The sequence below is a fragment of the Somniosus microcephalus genome, chromosome 9 (genome assembly GCF_052327205.1).
Source record: "Somniosus microcephalus isolate GS21.2 chromosome 9, FLI_Smic_1.0, whole genome shotgun sequence".
Classification (NCBI taxonomy): Eukaryota; Metazoa; Chordata; class Chondrichthyes; order Squaliformes; family Somniosidae; genus Somniosus; species Somniosus microcephalus.
Genome location: NC_140995.1, coordinates 22,273,566 through 22,294,936, shown reverse-complemented (window position 1 = coordinate 22,294,936; position 21,371 = coordinate 22,273,566). Strand labels below are relative to the sequence as shown.

At 44.9% G+C, this 21,371-nt stretch overlaps 1 protein-coding gene across 2 annotated transcripts in view; it reads left to right on the top strand.

Moving 5' to 3' along the window:
- Positions 1-21,371, top strand: part of LOC147112294 (testis development-related protein-like) — a 76,596-nt gene that overhangs the window by 20,730 nt on the left and 34,495 nt on the right. The gene's annotated exons all lie outside the window — the stretch shown is intronic.

The following is a 21,371-nucleotide window of genomic DNA, read 5'->3' as shown; positions in this document are numbered from 1 at the left end:
TGGTTATCTGAACGGCAATAGATTGGGAAAAGGGGAAGTGCAACGAGACCTGGGTGTTCTTGTGCACCAGTCGCTGAAGGTAAGCATGTAGGTGTGCAGCAGGTGGTTAAGAAGGCAAATGGTATGTTGGCCTTCATAGCAAGAGGATTCAAGTACAGGAGCAAGGATGTCTTGCTGCAGTTGTACAGGGCCTTGGTGAGACCACACCTTGAGTATTGTGTGCAGTTTTGGTCACCTTATCTGAGGAAGGATGTCCTTGCCATGGAGAGAGTGCAGCGAAGATTCACCAGACTGATACCTGGGATGGCAGGAATGGTGTATGAGGCGAGATTGAGTCGATTAGGCTTATATTCGCTAGAGTTTAGAAGAATGAGGGGATCTCATTGAAACTTATAAAATTCTAACAGGACTAGACAGACTAGATGCAGGAAGAATGTTCCTGATGGCGGAGGAGTCCAGAACCAGGGGTCACAGTCTAAGGATAAAGGGTAAGTCATTTAGGACTGAGATGAGGAGGAAGTTCTTCACCCAGAGTGGTGAACCTGTGGAATTCTCTACCACACAAGGCAGTTGAGGCCAATTCATTAAATATATTCAAGAAGGAGTTAGATATATTTCTTAAGGCTAAAGGGATATGGGGAGAAAGCAGGGACAGGGTACTGAATTTGGATGATCAGCCATGATCTCCTTAAATGGCGGAACAGGCTCAAGGGGCCGAATGGCTTGCTCCTGCTCCTATCTTCTATGTTTCTATCTCTGTAGCTTCCTCCAGCCATACAACCCTCAGATCTCTGCGCTCCTCCAATTCTGGCCTCTTGTGCATCCCTGATTTTAATCGCTGCACCATTGGCAGCTGGCCTTAAGCTCTGGAATTCCCTCCCTAAACCTCTCCGCCTTTCTTTCCTCTTTAAGATGCTCCTTTTAAAATCTACCTCTTTGTCCGAGCTTTTGGTCACCTGCCCTAATATCTCCTTATGTGGCTCGGTGTCAAATTTTGTTTGATAATCGCTCCTGTGAAGCGCCTTGGGACATTTTACTACTTTAGAGGTGCTATATAAATTCAAGTTATTGTAATGCATTTGACATTCATTAAACTACTAAAAGTTAAGTGGCCATTCTCTTAAAGATTTTAATCGGCACCTCATACCAATCACCCCATACAGTGGTTAAGTGCTCTGTTCAGCTGTACTTGATAAACCTTTAACTTAAAGGAACATCACTGTCCTTTTTAGAGGAGTTTTTGGGAAGCTTAAAGGAGCTTAAAGTTAAATCTTGGGTCCCGGGAGATTGATGTCGAAGCCACTTCTGTGTGCCCCACCAGTTATGTTGAAGGCTGATTCAGGTAATGCAGAACAGATGTGCAGAAGACTGGGTGTCCATTTTTCAAATTAATCTCCTCCAACAGGCCTAGAGCAGAGCAGAGGCAAAGGGCTGCATTGTTTGCATGTTCATGAAATATTGTCCTTCATTTGAATGAAGCCTGGAAATTTTTGGTGCACTTTGCATCAGTGTGCCTTTTCTTATGATGATATTTTGCATTGTGACCCAGCTCGGCACATTTGAGGCCATGAAAGGAGGTTGTGACACCAGTAGCAGATCAAAGGACCCATGGATAAACTGGGTATTTACTGCTGTTAGACATGCGGAGGACAGCAAGTTTATACTTGCCCGTGTTGTCAACAACCTGCGATCTGCCTGTTTGGCGGCCAGTGGCACTGGAGTAAGATAAAGTGCCTTTAGTTGCTTGGACAACTCCCTCCAAAACTGTGGCCTGGATTTTGCGGTGTCCAGCGTACACCGTCGTAAGCCTTCTTAAAAAGCCCCGCAAGTGCCGGGTTTCCGCATGCGTGAGAACCTGTAACTTGCAATCTGTCAAGTTCGCCTCGACCGGTCTACCAAACCGAAAGTAAAATCACGTTCGCTGGCGCAGAGGTGGGCTATTTGCCCCACTACTGCCCAGCAAATGCCCACAAAACTCTTGCAGCTGGTAAAAGCAGGCGTAGGGCCTGCTTTCACCAGCATAAGGGTTACTATAAATCTTAAAATTAAAAAATGATGTTAAAGCACTTAATTACTTTATGAAAATTTTGGCCCAGATTAAAATCTTTAAAATTATTTTTCAAAGAATACATTTTTTTATTGTTTGATTTATTGAAGGGACTTTGTTAAATTTGAAAATGAGAACATTTATTTTTATTTGAATTGTGTACGTTCTGTAATTATTTGGGGGATTCCATTGTTTGTCATTAGGGGATTCTGTGTGGCAATGACAGCAATGGAATCCTCCTTTCTGATTGGATGACCTGGCCCACCTGATCCCTGGAATGCTTCTGAACCGCCTGCGTCCCTGGGATCCGTGGGCCTTTGTGCATGCGATGTCCGCAGGCCCAGGACACGAAGTCTCCGCAGCCAGGGAGCCAGAAGGTAAGTTTATATATTTTTAGCGGGTCGGAGGCGTACTCTGGAGGTACGCCTCCGACCACAAATTCCGGGCCTATGTTTACACGATAACGATATTGTATGCCGGTAAAGCAGCTGCAGTATTTCCCCACGGTGGAAAATATTACATTGCAGAAAATGTTCTTGCATTTCCAGTTGCATCTTTGGTTAGAGGATAAAAGGAATCCATTTTACCAGACAAGTGTCCCTTTAATACTGCACTGTATGGAAGAACAGAAGGAATTTGATAAGCTGAAGAAATGTGTGGAATTTTTTCTATGCTAACCTGTTTGATTTCTGTTACCTGTGCACCATAGCTGTAACCAACTAACTAGGCATTCTGCATTGGAAACAAAAACATACTGAATTAATTTCTGCAATGAATCTTTCTCATCTTGCTTTGCCACTGCCCCCCACTTTAACCTTTAAGAGTTGGGGTCTTGGGGGAGAATGGAGAGCAAATTGGAGGGGGTGGGTGGGAAGTCCACGTCAGGACAGCGACATTTTTGGCAGTTTATTTCTGGTGACCTATTTGGTGATGTCTTCTGAGGCACATGCACTAGACAACAGCACAAAGCTTTTAATCTTCACTGGTAACATTGCAGCGTTGTGTGTATTACTAACACTATGAGCTGATCGATTGAACAAATGGTGGGAATTTGCTTCTGTGCTGATTGTTGCAGCTATCAAAACAAGCGGCCATCTGTGCAGCGCAATGGTAAGTAAATGGTCATCTATGGTACTGGAAAACACAACATGCCACTTAATCTAGATCTGGGTTGCTAGGAGCTGCACGAGAGCAGCTGGGGGTGACCTGGCCATTTTAATTATTTTTTTCCCTGCCCTGTGGGGAAGTGCACTTCCCCTGCTGTCTGACAACGCTGCTTGATGTGGGGACATCTGATGGTGGGAGGAAATAAAATATACCTCAATTTGGGTTGCTCCTATAAAAGGAAAACAAAGCTTAAGGAAATGGGAGTATTATTATTGTGAAGGTACGCTATTTGTTAAAAGGGACACTTTTTTTTTTTTTTTTTTTTTTTAAATGAAGGTGCTTGGCAAACTTTTAATTTGTAAACCTGATCCAGTGACCCAAATCAAGTTGAAATGTGTATCTTGTCACGTACATACGATCTTGTGACAAATGATGCAAAGGTTTTCTCTTTCCATATACAATTAATGTTCTCCATGCAGATTGTCCTTTTTTTAAACAAAAAGCTTGTAGTTTAATTACAATTTGAGTAAGGATCACAGTGGTTAATGTTCTGCAAATGGATAAATTGCTTAAAACAAGTGAACTAATTTTCATTCCAGAAACAAGTGCAAATATATATTGATTCGATCCAAAGCTTGCAAGAATCAGCACAAGCTCTCTGGCCTACCTTTTGTAATACTAAGCTGTCGAAACCAGAGACCACAGATTTGATTCCATGTTTATGCTACAGTTCATAAATGGGCTTCCTTTTAAAAGTTTGATACGCTTATCAATTACTTCATAAAAGGTGATGAGTCGAAGAAGAGATGATGAGTCGAAAGAAGAGATGAATAAGGCTTTTATTAGCTAAGAAGAGACCATGCTTCTTCGTGAGTGACTGAACAAGTCTGAACGAAACCCACACAGTGGTGGGTGGAGTCAGCTGAGGCATGCCTCCATACACAGCGCCACCCAGAGGTGGCAATATACAATAGTGGTTTACCACATTCACCCCTTGTTTAATGTGAAGTCCGGCGGGGTGAAGGGTACTACAAGTTAAGTCTATCAGGAGGCCTTGTCTGACGTCCTGATCGTCGTGGTGGCGGCGGTGGTGTTGCAGCATCCGACGTCGGGTCTGGTGTCTGGGTGGTTGGCGAAGATTCCTGGGGCTTTGGCATGCCGTCTGCAGGGGTTGGGTTGGGAGGGGTGGTGGGGGATAACAGTGGTAAGGGGGATAACGGTGGTAAGGGGGATAACGGTGGTAATTCAGGGGTACCCGAGGGTGCGAGATCTCGTATGGAGACCGTGTCCTCCCGCCCGTCTGGGTATGTCACCCAGGCATACTGGGGGTTGGCGTGTAGGAGGTGCACCCGCTCGACCAGGGGGTCCGTTTTATGCGTCCTCACGTGCCTCCGCAGTAGGACGGGCCCAGGAGAAGTCAACCATGCCGGTAGCGAGGTTCCCGATGTAGACTTCCGGGGGAAAACGAACATTTTCTCATGAGGGGTCGCATTAGTGGCAGTACAAAGCAGTGACCGAATGGAGTGAAGCGCTGCAGGGAGGACCTCCTGCCAGCGGGAGGTCGGAAGGCCCTTAGATTTTAGTGCTAAGAGGACTGCCTTCCAAACTGTCGCATTCTCCCTTTCCACCTGGCCGTTCCCCCGGGGGTTGTAACTGGTGGTCCTGCTCATGGCGATACCTCTTGTTAGCAGGTACTGCCGAAGTTCGTCGCTCATGAACGATGAGCCCCTGTCGCTATGTATATAGCTGGGGAACCCGAACAGAGCGAAGATGTCATTCAGACACTTGATGACCGTGGTACTGGTCATGTCTGGGCAAGGGATGGCAAAGGGGAAACGGGAGTACTCATCAACTATGTTGAGGAAGTACACATTGCGGTCAGCGGAGGGGAGGGGCCCTTTAAAATCGACGCTCAGGCGTTCGAAGGGGCGGGTGGCCTTGATCAGGCTTGCTCTGTCCGGCCTATAGAAGTGCGGTTTGCACTCGGCGCAGATTTGGCAGCTCTTGGTCATGGTCCTGACCTCCTCGATGGAGTAGGGCAGGTTACGGGATTTGATAAAATGGAAAAACCTGGTGACCCCCGGGTGGCAGAGGTCATTGTGGAGGGACTGCAGCCTATCACTCTGCACGTTGGCGCATGTACCACGTGATAGGGCATCTGGGGGCTCATTGAGTTTCCCTGGCCGATACAAGATATCATAATTGTAGGTGGAGAGTTCGATTCTCCACCTCAAGATCTTGTCGTTCTTGATTTTACCCCTCTGCTTATTATTAAACATAAAAGCTACTGAACGCTGGTCAGTGAGCAGGGTAAATCGTTTCCCGGCCAGGTAATGCCTCCAGTGACGCACCGCTTCTACAATAGCCTGGGCCTCCTTTTCGACGGAGGAGTGTCTCGTCTCGGGGCCCTGGAGGGTCCTTGAGAAAAAGGCCACGGGTCTGCCCGCCTGGTTAAGGGTCGCGGCTAGGGCGAAGTCGGAGGCATCGCTCTCCACTTGGAAGGGGATGGACTCATCCACCGCGTGCATTGCGGCCTTCGCGATATCGTTCTTGATAAGAGTGAAGGCTGCACACGCCTCTGGTGTCAGGGGGAAGGAGGTGGCTTTGATGAGGGGCCTGGCTTTGTCTGCATAGAGGGGCACCCACTGGGCGTAGTAGGAGAAAAACCCCAGGCATCTCTTCAGTGCTTTTTGGCAGTGGGGAAGGGGTAGCTCCATTAGGGGGCGCATTCTGTCGGGGTCGGGCCCGATGACTCCGTTCTCCACCACGCAGCCGAGGATGGCCAGGCGCTTGGTGTGAAACATACATTTTTCCTTATTGTACGTTAGGTTCAGCCGTTGGGCCGTACGGAGGAAATTTGCTAGATTAACGTCGTGGTCCTGCTGGTCGTGGCCGCAGATGGTGACGTTATCCAAATAGGGGAAGGTTGCCCGCAGCGCGTTCTGGTCAACCATTCGGTCCATCTCCCTTTGGAAGACCGAAACCCCGTTGGTGACGCCGAAGGGGACCCTAAGGAAGTGGTAGAGGCGGCCGTTTGCCTCGAAGGCAGTATACTGGCGGTCCTCATGGCGGATGGGCAGCTGGTGGTACGCTGACTTAAGGTCGATGGTGGAGAATACTTTGTATTGCGCAATCTGATTGACCATATCAGATATGCGAGGGAGGGGGTACGCGTCCAGCTGGGTGTACCGGTTTATGGTTTGGCTGTAGTCGATTACCATGCGGCGTTTTGCAGTGGTTTTAACGACTACAACCTGGGCTCGCCAGGGGCTAGTGCTACCTTCGATAATGCCCTCCTTCAAGAGCCGCTCCACCTCAGAGCTGATAAAAGCTCTGTCCCCGGCACTGTACCGCCTGCTTTTGGTAGCGATGGGTTTACAGTCGCGGGTGAGGTTAGCGAACAGGGGAGGGGGGGGGACTTTTAATGTGGAAAGGCTGCAGGTGGTTTGCAGCGGGCGATTTAAAAGTTGTTGGTTGCAGACTGTGAGTGGGGGGAGGGGTCCACCGTATGCTAGTGTGACACTCTTAAGGTGGCACTGAAAATCCAACCCTAGCAGGACGGCAGCGCAAAGACGGGGCAGGACTAGCAGTTTAAATTTTTGATATTCAGTGCCCCCTACTGACAGGGTCCCCACACAGTAGCCGCTGATGTCCATTGACTGGGACTTGGACGCCATAGAAATGCGATGGTGCGTTGGCAGAATCGTGAGGGAGTGGCTACGTACCGTGTCGGGGTGGACGAAACTCTCTGTGCTCCCGCTGTCGATCAGGCAACTGGTGGCGCGGCCGTTTACCGCGATATCCATCATGGAGCTGGATAGATGGTGAGGGTGGCCTTGATCCAGCGTCACGGAGGCCAGTATGTGGCTTAGTGAGTCACTATAGTCATCCGCCGAGACGGTGGTCGGTTCCGGTGACGAAATGGCGGTTGAGTGCGTTGGATACGATGGCAGCGGATGCCATGCGGCCGGGGGTACACAATGGCGGATAAGATGGCTGCTCCCACGGCCCGCACGCTGCGCTGCTGGCTGGCTTCCCCTTGCAGGCGTTAGCGTAATGGCCTTTCTTCCCGCAGCCCGAGCAGGTAGCTGTCTTAGCTGGGCAGTGCGCTCTGGGATGTTTTAACTGGCCACAGAAATAGCATTTTTGGGCCTGGTTGCTGGGCATCGAAGCAGTTCTTACCGGAGGCTGCTGTCTCAGTTGGGTCGCTGCAGCGGTTGGTGCCGGGGGCGGCGGTCCCGTGTCCCACGGTTTCGATTGCCATGTCTCGGTGCCGTTACGGGGGTATGCCTCGAGGTTTCGGTGGGCCTCCTCTAACGAGAGCGCAAGGGCAATGGCCGTCTTCAGGTCGGGTTCCTTGCTTTCTAGCAGTCTCTGCCGGGTGTGGTCTGACTGGAGGCCCCTGACGAAGGCATCACAGGCGAGTCCCTGCGCGTGCTCCACAGCCGTTACCGCTTTACAATCGCAGTCTCTGCAGAGTGCCAGTAGCGCCCGTGCAAATGCCCCTACCGATTCTCCCGGTTGCTGCCTGCGGGATCCCAAGAGGTGTCGGGCGTAAATTGTGTTCACTGGGCGCGTATATTGCCCTTTTAGTAGCTCGAGGGCCGCCACGTACGTATTAGAGTCCCGGATTAGCATATATACTTGATGGCTCACCTGGGCGGTCAAAATTTTCAGTTTGTGATCCTCCTCTGTAACCTGTGAGATTGCGAGGAAGGATTCAAAGCAGCTCAGCCAGTGTTCAAACTTGGCTGATGCACCCACATCTTGAGGGTCGAGGTCCAGGCGTGGTGGTCTGAGGGCTCTCAGCAATGTCTGCTGTATCCGTTGCTGTTGTTGCTCCTCAGGTGTCGCCATTTAACTTTTAGCTAATAAAATTGATACGCTTATCAATTACTTCATAAAAGGTGATGAGTCGAAGAAGAGATGATGAGTCGAAAGAAGAGATGAATAAGGCTTTTATTAGCTAAGAAGAGACCATGCTTCTTCGTGAGTGACTGAACAAGTCTGAACGAAACCCACACAGTGGTGGGTGGAGTCAGCTGAGGCATGCCTCCATACACAGCGCCACCCAGAGGTGGCAATATACAATAGTGGTTTACCACAAAGTTAACCAATTTAAAGGCATTCTTGCAGAAACACATGAACAGGAGGCGGCCATTCGGCCTCTCGAGCCTGTTCTGTAACTCAATCAGATCATGGCTGATCTGCACCTCAGCTGCATTTACCAGCCTTTGATCCATATCCCTTGATACCCTTACCTAATAAAAAAAAATGTCAATCTCCGTGTCTCAAATTTCAATTGAACCAGCATCCACAGCCTTTTGCGGAGAGAGAGTTCCAGATTGCCCCTACTCTTAGTGAAAAGTTGCTTAAATCGCCTAGCTCTAATTTTAAGATTGTGCCCCCTTGTTCTGGATTCCCCAAAGGAAATAACTTCTGTATCTACTTTATTGAATCCTTTTTTTAAAAATAATTTTAAACACTTCCATTAGATTAGATCACCCCCCCCCCCCCCCCAACCTTCTACATTACAACAGCGACTACACTTCAAAGGGGCTTCATTGGCTGTGAAGTGCTTTGAGATGACCTGAGGTCATGAAAGGAACTGTATAAATGCAAGTTTTTCTTTCTTTTCTATACTCGAGGGAATGTAAGCCAAGTTTATGCAACCATCCTCAGAATTCAACCCTTTAAGCCCTTGTATAAATCTGCACTAAACTCCCTCCAAGGCCAATATATCCTTCCTGGGGTGTGGTGGCGAGGACTGAACACCGTGCTCCAGATGGGGTCTGAACATAGCTCTGTACATAGGAAGCATAACTTCCTCCTCTTTGTATTCCAACCCCCTTGAGAGAAAGGCCAACCCCCTTGAGAGAAAGGCCAACTTTCCATTTAGCCTTTTTGATTTTACTTTTTTGTACCTAATATACTAGCTTTTAGTGATTGGTGTGTATATGGACACCCAAATCCTTTTGCTCCTCCACAGTTCCTAGTAGCCTGCCATTTGAGAAAAAAAATCCAGTTTATTTCTCTTGGATCCAAAGTGGCTGATCTCACATTTCTCCACATTGAACTCCATCTGCCACAGTTTGCCCATTCACTTAATCTATCTTTGTAACTTCCTGCTTCCATCTACAAAACTTACTGTGCCTCCTAAATTAGTATTATCTGCAACCTTGAATCTAGAACTTTCTATTCCTTTATCCAAGTCATTGATATATGTTGAAAAGCTGAGTTGCTAGTACAGATCCTTGGGGGAACGCTAGTTGTCACATCCTGCCAATCGGTGTATATTCTCTTTATCCCTACTCTCTGTCTCCTACCTCCCAACTCATGTTACAAGGTTCACTCCAATTATGTGCACTTTTATTTTTGCTACTAATCTTTTTGTGCAGAACCTTATTTAATGTCTTCTGGAAGTCAATATAGATAACTCCCATAGACACTCCCCTGTCCACCATGTTAGTGACCTCTTCAAAAAGGTCTGACATGACCTACCCTTGGTAGGGGATAACTGTGCTGACTCTCTTTGATCAGCTCCTACTTGTTCAAGTGCTCAGTCACTCTGTCCCTGAGATTCCTGTAACTTCTCAACAACTGATGTTAAACTGACCGGTGGTAATTTCCTGGTTTCTTCATCCCTCCTTAATGGAGTGGCAGTTACAATATTCCAATCCAAAGGCACAATTCCCCACCTGTTTCTTTTAATACATTAGGGTGGAAACTATTCAAAAAAGGTGGTAGAGAGAAAACGGAATTATAGACCGGTAAGCCTGACATCGGTAGTGGGGAAAATGCTAGAGTCCATTATAAAAGATGTAATAGCCGAGCACCAGTGACAGGATTGGACAAAGTCAACATGGATTTACAAACAGTAAATCGTACTTGACTAATCTACTGGAATTTTTTGAGGATGTAACTGGTAAAATAGATAAAGGCGAACCAGTGGATGTGGTGTATTTGGACTTTCAGAAGGCTTTCGATAAGGGATTAGCATGTAAAGTTAAGGCACATGGGATTGGGGGCAAGGTATTGACTTGGATAGAGAACTGGTTGGCAGACAGAGCAAAGAGTTGGAATAAACGGGTCTTTTTCCGAGTGGCAGGCAGTGACTAGTGGGGTACCGCAGGGATCGGTCCTAGGACCCCAGCTATTCACATATATATAAATATAAATTAATAATCTAGACGCGGGAACTAGATGTAATATATCCAAGTGTGCAGATGACACAAAGCTGGGTGGGCGTGTGTGCTGTGAGGAGGATGCTGAGAAACTCCAGGATGATTTGGACAGGTTGGGTGATTGGGCAGAAGCATGGCAGATGCAATATAATGTGGATAAATGCGAGGTTATCCACTTTGGTGTCAAACGAAGGCAGATTATTATCTGAATGGCAATAGATTGGGAGAAGGGGGTGCAATGAGACCTGGGTGCCCTTGTGCACCAGTCGCTGAAGGTAAGCGTGCAGCAGGCAGTTAAGAAGGCAAATGGTATGTTGGCCTTTGTAGCGAGAGGGTTGGAGTACAGGAACAAGGATGTCTTGCTGCAGTTGTACAGGGCCTTGGTGAGACCACACCTTGAGTATTGTGTGCAGTTTTGGTCGCCTTATCTGAGGAAGGATGTTCTTGCCATGGCGGGAGTGCAGTGAAGATGCACCAGGCTGATACCTGGGATGGCAGGAATGACATATGAGGAGAGATTGGGTTGATTGGGCTTATACTCGCTGGAGTTTAGAAGAATGAGGGGATCTCATTGAAACTTATAACAAGACTAGACAGACTAGATGCAGGAAGGATGTTCCCGATAGCCAGGGAGTCCAGAACCAGGGATCACAGTCTAAGGATAAGGGGAAAGCCATTTAGGACAGAGATGAGGAGGAATTTCTTCACCCAGAGAGTGGTGAACCTGTGGAATTCTCTGCCACGGAAGGCAGTAGAGGCCAATTCATTAAATATATTGAAGGAGTTAGATATATTTCTTAAGGCTAAAGGGATCAAGGGGTATGGGGAGAAGGCAGGGACAGGGTACTGAATTTGGATGATCAGCCATGATCTCATTGAATGGCGAAGCAGGCTCGAGGGGCCGAATAGCCTACTCCTGCTCCTATCTTCTATGTTGGTATCCGGTCCTGGAGACTTGCCTATCTTAAGTCCCATTTATTTTCTCCATTGCCATGTTCTTCACTTGTATCAAATCGAATAAGCTACTACCCTTGACTTATTTTAAGGTTCCCTTGTACTGCTGGTATTCTGTGCTCTTCCCCCAACTGTGAAATGTAAGTGGTGAACATTTTGTATCCATAGCATCAAACTATTCACAAGCACGTTGGCTATTGCAACAAAATGTTAATCCATGTCAACCAAGTAAAATCTGTGAAGAAAACTGACCTGAGTACTTGCATGATGGTTAAGTGCAATCACAGTGGATTGAGTTGGGGATTATATCCACTGTGCATGAGATACTAGCACTCGAAGCTTCAATACTTCAAAAATAGCCTATATTCACTGTATACTATTGTATTGATGAGGTAAACTTTCCAATTGCATGCTCCCAGCATAAAATCTGAACTTTTCTCCTAAATATGCTGGAGGCAAATGTGTATTTGATTCAATGCCGTGTTTGCATTCCAGATTGTTATGGATAAAATATGCCACCGCTACTGGCGCTATGGAGCTCATCTCATTTACATTACATGGAACACAACAGCAAATGATGACTTCCATTTCTGGCCCCCAATCTCCTGAGGTGGCTGGAAATGTCTAGTAATTGGAGATGACTAGAGTAGGCTGAACATTCAATCTGTCTGCAGCAGTGCGGAAGAAATGGCCTTCTCTGCTTCGGAAGTATTAGCCCCACTTTATTTTCCTCGCATCATGACACCGAAGTTTGAACTGCCAGTGGTCAAGAGACTATAAGCTGTAATGTTTTTATGTATCCAACTAAAAGGCCATCCGGTCAATACATGCCTCCCCTATTCCTGGGATGCTACATGCCTGGTTAAAATGTTTTGCCAACCCCTTGTGGACAATTGGGCAAGCCACAGCAGGTACCAGATCCCTGCACTAGCATAGTTTACTGTTGGTTTCTATATACCATGATCACCAAATTTACCAGAAATCCATATAATGCCTGGTTAGACATCCTCTAATCCTATAAATTATAAATACCCATTTATATCTCTCAGACTTGCATTGCTATAGAAATGCAAGTCTGTCATTTATATCATGTTATACATTCCATTAACTTCGCCACCTTGAGCGTTTAGACTTGCTGTACTTCCCTGGATTTAACTTTAACCCCTTTTGATTGTAGCACCTCGTGCTTCCCTCCAATTATTTGGCACTACCCCCAATAAATATCTAACCTAATTTGTTTTGAATATCCGCCGAGGTATTGAAAAGATTTTAGGAATGATGTTTTTGGCAAAAAATGTAAATAACACATGGACTTTTTTGTTTGCATTTCCAGTGCTAGATAAAAGAAAAAGTAACCATGCAAAGATTGCTAACGAAACTAATGAAGGACACTGCTTATTAATTTAATTGATTTTTACATAGTCATTTTTGCAATGACAATGTGGGAGTGCCAGTTGAGAGGAAAACTTGTCTCTTTGCCTCATGTAGTATCCCAAACTATAGACAAAAGACTAGAAGAATGGATCGTTCACTCAGAGCTGTGATGCCCTTGATTTCAATCATCTCTCGTATTTCAAAGTCAATCAATCTGTTCATTCTAATATTTGCAATATATCTAATGTTTACTATTGGCTATATTTAAAAAATAATTGTGTAGAAACCTTGTGCTTCAGAATCAATTCTGTTTAATGAGCAATCTAAAATAAAATGTCACCTTGCAACAGCTTTAATTGTGATGCAGCCAGCATTACTGCAGCCCTCGAAGGGAGAGCAGTTTCTCACGAGCACGGAAACACTGACCTCCTTCTCCAGCAATGTGCTATCATATTACTGGAGAAGAATGTCAGTTATCCAACGATGGACAGCAAACCGATACCAGTACCGCAGGCTTGAGAGGAGTAGAGACGTGCACCGGATGCTGGGTAACTCGCATGTAAACTGGGTATTGGTGGGTTGCCTTGCATACCCTTGTTTGAGGGTATACGAGGAATGCAGCGCTAAGCATTCAGTCACTAACTCCCACCAGTGCCAACACTGGTTACACCCGAGGGGCAGTTTCAGGAAGGAGGCAAACATGAAGGCATTGAAAAAACCCAGGCCACTGCCTGCTTACCTGCCTCCTACTTTATAGTTGGGCAGTTTTATTACCACTTGCCTTAATTTGAGCTCTCTTTTTTCTCTCAAATAAGTAAAATGCAGATGGGGGGGGAAATCCTCTTTTCCCCTTCCCACCCCATTTTGTTGTGCCCAGAAGAGGTGGCTTTGAAGATGAACCATTTTACCTGCTAAAATGGAAGTTAGGATTATAGTGGTAGGGTCGTTGGTGGGCTGCTACCGCACATCGACTGTGGAGGCTGCAAGCAAGTATGACACTGACAGGAACTCTGCATTTAGAGCATCCAGAATTAAGACCATTAACAAGGTGTGTTTTTGTTGCTCCTGAATGCTCCTAGTGTTTCTATCGGAAAATGAGAGCTGAGCAAATTCACAACCCCTTTCGCCAATTTAGCTTCCTACTGACACTAACTGGTCAAATTTCCATCGACTTCTTCAAGGGAAAGGAAAATCGGGCTGCTGATCCAATCCCACCAATTTCCTGTTGGGTTAGGGTTAGGTTAAAATTACTAGTCTAAACCGTATATTAGAATTAATGGAGATACTAGAGGTTATCCTGCATACCTTGGTTGAACTCGAGGGTGGGGGCAGCAGAGGAATTGTAACTCCTCCCATCTGGCAGAAACCAGTAGAGTGGACAGTTAAAATATTGGGTGAATTAACCGCTCTGTTCCCAATCTGTTGCAATTTTAAATGCCTGTTTTTCAGGAGTATAAGGTGCTCGCCTGCCACAGGTGGAATCCTCATACAATTTTGGAAATCGACGTCCTATTACGTCAATAGGACCCCGACGCCATTGTAACCAGGAGGTCAACGGGGTGCCCACAGCAAGAACCTGGTCAGACCACCAAAGTTGGTGTAAAACTTTCCTTTTGTGGGGCTAGGAAGAGCAGGAGTCTGAGCAGGCTGCACAAGGGCAGTGTCGGCCTCCCTTGCCTGGACTCCATTCACCCCCTCCCCACCCCGCCTTTCCCATACTACTGACTGCCCCAGAACTACACTTAGCTTGATCTTGACAGTTGGCCTCCGGACCACCCGACTTGCCAGCGGTTTTGGTCGAAGTCGATCAGCGGCATGTTAATGAGGCCCAACCATTGAAGTGGCTGCTGCTACCGGATGTGCAGCCAGCTTGCCGGGCCACTTTCCTGCTCGGGAGTTCAAATTTCCACCTTGATCTCCGCTGTAGTCTTGTGGGGAGTTGCCAGTTAGAGGTGAGGCATGTCACCAGAAGGAAAGCAGCAAATCTGGCACGGTTGGTCGGGAGGTGGGTGCGGAGGTTGAGTTACAACAACAATTGGGACCTTGTCTGATTGTGATTCTCTTTTTTTTTTTTTCCCTCTCGCTTACTTTTCTTGTGTTTCAATAGTTGTGACCTTTGCTGTCACCCACTTTGTCCGTCCTTCACCCAGATCCAGCTCCACGATCAATAGACCTTGGACAGCTTACTAACAGAAATATTTACAGAGCTATTGTGGCTTCAGAGTTCCAAAGCTGCTGCAGTACTATTTAACTGAGATGTTAAAAATGACAAAGTCACTAAAATTGATACAAATAATATATTTTATTTTGCAGCACCTGAATTGCACTAAGCTTTCAAGTCAATTTTACACTTAATACAAATGTTTTTTTTTGTTGAAATGTTAAGATGCACCTTGATTTAAGTCAAAATTACAGGACTAATTCAGTAGCCAATCGTTTCAAACCACGTTAAAAAGATGGCTAAGAGTGCTACAAGGCAGTACAGGAAACTTGATATCTGGCACTGACAGGACCGAGCTGTTGCCGATCTATCAAAACTGCCGGACATACAAAGTTAATGTTGAAGCATACGGAGGTTTTCATCTCTATCTGACAACAAACACTTGCTTAGCAACAGCTTCTAAACAGTCGGCTGCAGCTGTTGCTATAGCTACAGACCTTGCAGTGCCTGACTTGGGGGGGGGAAAAAAAGCAACGAGAACTAAAAACTTATAGAAAACGGCTCCTGATTTTTGCCGTTAGATCGAGTATATTCCGGACATATAACCTCCGGATAAACCAAAGTTTTCTGTAATACACTGAAGGTTCAATTAATGTCTCAAGGGCTGAGGATGAAGTTTACATAGAACATAAGACATGGGAGTAGGAGTGGGTCATTTGGGCCCTCGAGCCTGCTCTGCCATTCAATAAGATCATGGCTGATCTGATCTTGGCCTCAACTCCACTTCCCTGCCTGCTCCCCATAACCCTTGACTCTCATCGTTCAACAATCTGTCTATCTCCACCTTTAAATATATTCAATGACCCAGCCTCCACAGCTCTCTGGGGAAGAGAATTCCAAAGATTCACTACCCTCAGAAGAAATTCCTCCTCATTTCCAATTTAAATGGGTGCCCCCTTATTCTGAAATTATGCCCCCTAGTTCTAGATTCCCCCACGAGGGGAAACATCCTCTCTGCATCTACCCTGTCAAGCCCCTTCAAAATCCTATGTTTCAATAAGATCACTTCTCATTCTTCTAAACTCCAATTATAGGCCCAACCTGTCTTCGTAAGACAACTCCTTCATCTCCAGAATCAACCTTGTGAACTTTCTCTGAACTGCCTCCAATGCAAGTATATCCTTCCTTTTTAAATAAGGAGACCAAAACTGTACGCAGTACTCCAGGTGTGGTCTCACTAACGCCCTGTACAGTTGTAACAGGACTTCCCTACTTTTATACTCCATTCCCTTTGCAATAAAGGCCAACACTCCATTTGCCTTCCTAATTACTTGCTGTACCTGCATCCTAAATTTTTGTGATTAATCTACAAGGGCCCCCCCGATCCCTCTGTAGCTCAGCATTTTGTAATTCTCCCCATTTAAATAATTTGCTTTTTTATTTTTCCAACAAAGCGGATAACCTCATTTTCCCACATTAAACTCCATCTGCCAGATTTTTGCTCACTCACTTAGCCTATCTATATCCCTTTGGAGATTCTTTGCATTCTCCACACAATTTGCTTTCCCACCTATCTTTGTATCATCAGCAAATTTGGCTACATTACACTCAGTCCCTTCATCCAAGTCATTTAATATAGATTGTAAATAGTTGAGGCCACAGTACTGATCCCTGCGGAACCCCACTAGTTAGTTTGCCAACCTGAAAATGACCTATTTATCCCAACTCTATTTTCTGTTAGTTAACCAATCCTCTCTTCATGCTAATATATTACCCCCAACCCAGTGAGCTCTTATCTTGTGTAGTAACATTTTATGTGGCACCTTATCGAATGCCTTCTGGAAATCCAAATACACGACATCTACTAGTTCCCCTTATCCACCCTGCTCATTACATCCTCAAAGAACTCCAGCAAATTTGTCAAACATGATTTCCCTTTTATAAAACCATGCTGACTCTGCTTGACTATGATTTTCTAAATCTCCTGCTATCACTTCCTTAATGATGGACTCCAGCATTTTCCCAATGACTGATGTTAGGCTAACTGGTCTATAGTTTCCTGCTTTCTGTCTCCCTCCCTTCTTAAATAGGAGCACTACATTTGCGGTTTTCCAGTCTGCTGGGATCTCTCCAGAATCCAGGGAATTTTGGTAGATTATAACCAATGCATCCACTATCTCTGCAGCCATCTCTTTTAAGACTCTAAGATGCATGCTATTGGGTCCCGGGGACTTGTCCACCTTTTAGTTTGCCTAGTACTTTCTCTCTAGTGATTGTTTGTTTTACGTTTCCCCCCTCACCCCAGTAGCCCCTTGATTATCCATTATTGGGATGCTTTTAGTGTCTTCTACCGTGAAGACCGATACAAAATATTTGTTCAAGGTCTCTACTGTTTCCCATTATTATTCCCCAGACTCATCCTCTAGGGGACCAACATTTACTTTAGCTACTCTTCCTTTTTATATACCTGTAGAAGCTCTTGCTGTCTGTCTTTATATTTCTTGCTAGCTTACTCTCATAAGCTAACCTCTCTCTCTATCATTTTTTTAGTTGTCCTTTGCTGCTTTAAAAAATTTCCCAATCCCCTGGCCTTTCACTATTCTTCGCAACATTGTATGCTTTTGTTTTCAATTTGATACCATCCTTTACTTCCTTCGTTAGCCACGGATGATTCATCCTTCTCTTAGTCTTTCTTTCTCACTGGAATCTATCGTTGCTGAGAGTTATGAAATATCTACTTAAATGTTTGCTACTGCTTTTCTACAGCCTTGCCCTGTAATTTATTTTCCCAGTCCACTTTAACCAAGTCTGCCTTCATACCTTTGTAATTACCTTTAAGTTCAGGAAACTAGTTTGAGACCTAGTTTTCTCACCCTCAAACTGAATTAGAAATTCTACCATGCTATGATCACTCTTCCCAAGAGGATCCTTCACTTCGAGATCATGAATTAATCCAGCCTCATTACACATTACCAGATCTAAAATGGTCTTCTCCCTGGTTGGTTCCACAACGTATTGTTCCAAGAAATCATCCCGTATACACTCTAGAACTCTTCCTCAAGTCTACCTTTGCCAATTTGCTTTGTCCAATCAATATGAAGATTTAAAATCTCCCATGATTATAGCTGTACCTTTCTTACAAGCCTCTATTATTTCTTGATTTATACTCTGTCCTACAGTGTGGCTACTGTTTGGGGGCCTGTAGATCACTCCCACCAGTGACTTCTTACTCTTATTATTTCTTATCTCCACCCAAACTGATTCTACGTCTTGATCTTCTAGGCCAATATCATTTCTCATTTCTGCACTGATCTCATCCCTTATTAACAGAGCTACACCACCTCCTTTTCCTTTCTGCCTATCCTTACGAAATGGCAAATACCCCTGAATATTCAGTTCCCAGCCTTGGTCATCTCGCAACCACGTCTCTGTAATGGCTATCAGATCATACCCATTTATTTCTATTTGTGCTGTCAACTCCTCTATCTTATGAATGCTGCGTGCGTTCAGATATAGAGCCTTTAATTTTGTCTTTTTACCATTTTTCCCTACTCTGACCCCTCTGTCTGATGTACTCTCATCGCTCTGTCCCTTCCTGTCTCACACTGGTTATCATTTACCCCTATTGCTACCCTGCACTTTTGCCTTCTCATTTTTCTTTGACTTTTTTAAATTTCCGCTCAGCATATCCCTCCCCACCACTATTTAGTTTAAAGCCCTATCCATAGCCCTAGTTATTCGATTTGCCAGGACACTGGTCCCAGCCTGGTTCAAATTAAGCTCATCCCAACAGAACAGCTCCCTCTTATCCCAGTACTGGTGCCAGTGCCCCAGGAATCGAAACCCATTTCTCCCACACCAATCTTTGAGCCACTCCTTCATCTCTCTGATCTTATTTACCCTATGCCAATTTGCACATGGCTCAGGTAGTAATCCAGAGATTATTTTCTTTGTGGTTCTGCTTTTTAATTTAGCCCCTAGCTGCTCATACTACCCCAGCAGAACCTCTTTGTCCTACCTATGTCATTGGTACCTACATGGATCATGACAACTGGATATTTCCTCTCCAGCCCAGAGGAGATGTCCTTTACGCTGGCACCCAGCAGGCAACACAGAGGAATGGGAGATGACTTTGAAGACTCTCCATTTAATATTCTATAGTACATAAAGTTTCCTATTTACCTTTTCTTAAGTCTGTTCTGGTGGAATTTTACCTGAGTTTGCATGTCCTGTTACCTGTTCTGGCTGCTGAGATGTTTTTTGAGTAGCTCTATTGTGACAGAGAGGGGGTTGGGTGCTTGATACTGTTATGTTCAAGCATCAAGACAAGGTTTTTAATCAAAAATAATGGGCCGTATTTTGCAGTTGAAATAACGGTGAGGCACATGTTGCTGTCCGAGTTGCCCTGCTCCTCCAAAAGCTGCGGGATAATGATATCTCGCCATCTGACTCATCGTTCAAATACGTTGAACAGCGTGAAGTTGCTGTACTTACCTGATATATGAACTAAACTCACCAGAAAAAGTTAGGGCTTGTCCATTCCAGTTTAAGTACCCCTTTAACGGTGTGATAAGTCTTAATTACTACCAAACAACCTCTCTGGCATTGAAAATTAACTTTTACAAGTGTGCAGTCTCATTCCTTCAGATTTTAATTAATGGCCCAGAAATTCGGGTCGCCATGTGTGAGTATGCACGGGGTACTCGCCTGTAGGCCCAATGGAAGTGCCGGTTTCCTGCATGCACTGTGCATGCATGGGAAACCGGCACTTCCATTCCCCTGAAAGCAGGGGTTCAGAGGTCAAACTCGTGCGCGGGAGAGGCTGTGCGTGCGCATCGAACGTTGTTTTTTTTACAGGTTTTCCCGGGAAGGTAAGCCTGCAGAAGTTAGAAATGTAAAAAGCAGGCGTAAGGCCTGTTTTTTACAAGGTAAGTGGTGAATTAATTAAAATTAAAACATTTTTTCCACAGGTTTATTATTTTTAAATACTTTAAAGCAAGGTAAGTTTATTTTTAGCCCCATTAGAAAATAAAATTATTTCTTTCAATAATTTAAATTTTTGATTAAAATAGTTATTTCATGTAATTTATAGTTTTTAAAAAATGTGATTTAAAAAAAAAAAAAAAAAAATGTATTTGAAGATTTAATGTTGTTTTGGGGCCGTAGTATTTATAAGTCTTGACAGCACTTCCTGTCAGACTTATGAATGGAGCATTCCCTGCTCCGATTGGCTCCCCATGGCCCACGTGATCCCAGGGGACGCATCGAACTAACTGCGCCCCTGGGACACGCAAGCACTGCGCGCCGGCAGCTGGACCAGGCCCCGGATCGGAATTCCACGGGGGCCCACAGCTCCACGGCTGGCGCGCAAGCTAAGTGCAGCTCGGGGGCTTACACCCGCGGGAAGCCTCTGACCCGAATTTCTGGGCCATTATTGGCGAGTCTAAAAATGTAAATCATTTTTATAAACTTTTTTCTTTCTGTCTCATCTTTCTTAATCCAATCTTTCTTTCCCTCTCTCTCTCTCTCTCTCTCTCTCCTCTCTCATTTTGCTTTCTGTACCTGATTTGGCATTGAATTCACTATTCTAAGTAAGTTCCAGTGCAAAATCCCATAGAAAGCCTATTGGCAAGTGGAAGTGTAACGAACGGCATGCTGACAGCAAAGTCTGGCTCTATACTGTTTTATAGTTGCCCTGTATATAAATTTGTGAATTAATATTTAACGCTAAATGTTTTAGTATTTTTACTTGAGTGAAAAACATTAGAATTCAGTTATGTACTGTCCTTTCTCTCAAACAATACCACTGTACTTTACATACACATTTGTCTTGGGATAATGTTCTCTGTTATAAGGCTGCTGGGCATTATTAATTTAATGCTAAATTTTAGCCTGTCTTTTGTGGCATTTTGCATATCTTGCTGTACAGCAGGAAAGATGGTGGGGTCTTATTAAGGATTATGTTGTGAAAGTGGAGTTGGACCGAGCTATCATTGGATGTAAGTGATGCTGGCCAGGCTGTGTTTAGTGCCCATTGTTCTGGACCATGTTTACATGCAGATAGCAGCACCCTCTGGTGGTGGTTATTGTTAGCAGTGTGTTTGTATGAAGCAGAGGTCATTTGACCTTTGTTCCTTTCTTCCCGTGAGAGGTCATTTGACCTTCGGACCTTTCTTCCTGTGTAACCCAAGAGGTAGAATCCCAGGAAGTAGAATTCCAGGAAGAACCTGGCAGTAATGGAGGATTCCATAAGGGTTTCACAATCCAATGTAACCTGATTTCATATGTTAGGCCAAGCGCAATATCGGAGTATCTTTGCTTGTTAGCATAATAGCAAAGTTGTCAGTAGTATTTTGACAATAATATGTTTATAAAAGGTTAATATTTGATAGTTACAGAAGTTAGTCCAAATGTTTGTTAGTTATACAATTAATCTATTCTACTGTTGTAACTATGTTTATATCTTATGTAATATCAAATGTATAGTACTCAGTTTATGTACAAAACATACTTTATCTTTGTTTACAGTTTCACAAATTTGTTC